This window comes from Halichoeres trimaculatus, unplaced genomic scaffold (genome assembly GCF_033239565.1).
Source record: "Halichoeres trimaculatus isolate MK-OKI-2021-1 unplaced genomic scaffold, fHalTri1.1 fHalTri1_scaffold_18, whole genome shotgun sequence".
Lineage (NCBI taxonomy): Eukaryota > Metazoa > Chordata > Actinopteri > Labriformes > Labridae > Halichoeres > Halichoeres trimaculatus.
Genome location: NW_027437196.1, coordinates 6962639 through 6962951, shown reverse-complemented (window position 1 = coordinate 6962951; position 313 = coordinate 6962639).

Below are 313 nucleotides of genomic sequence, written 5' to 3'. Positions count from 1 at the left end.
GTAACAAAAATTCCTACAGACCCTGTTTTTAAGGTTCATTTGTACACTCTGTGCTGGCAGTTTGCTTAAGATCTTTTACTTAAACATTTACGAAGCCAGGAACCTTATTAATAGTGTGACTGACACCATATGCAAAAAACATGCTGCTCTTCTAAACTAGTAATAAGTAATCAGATTACCTTTTCAAGGTAAGTGTTGCAACACTGGCTGTTTTATACATTAGTTTGTTTATTCTGGGATTCAAAGCACCATAAAGACGCACTTCCTTTGTGTACATCCTTTAATCTTTAATGGTGAAGCAGAAACAAAAAAA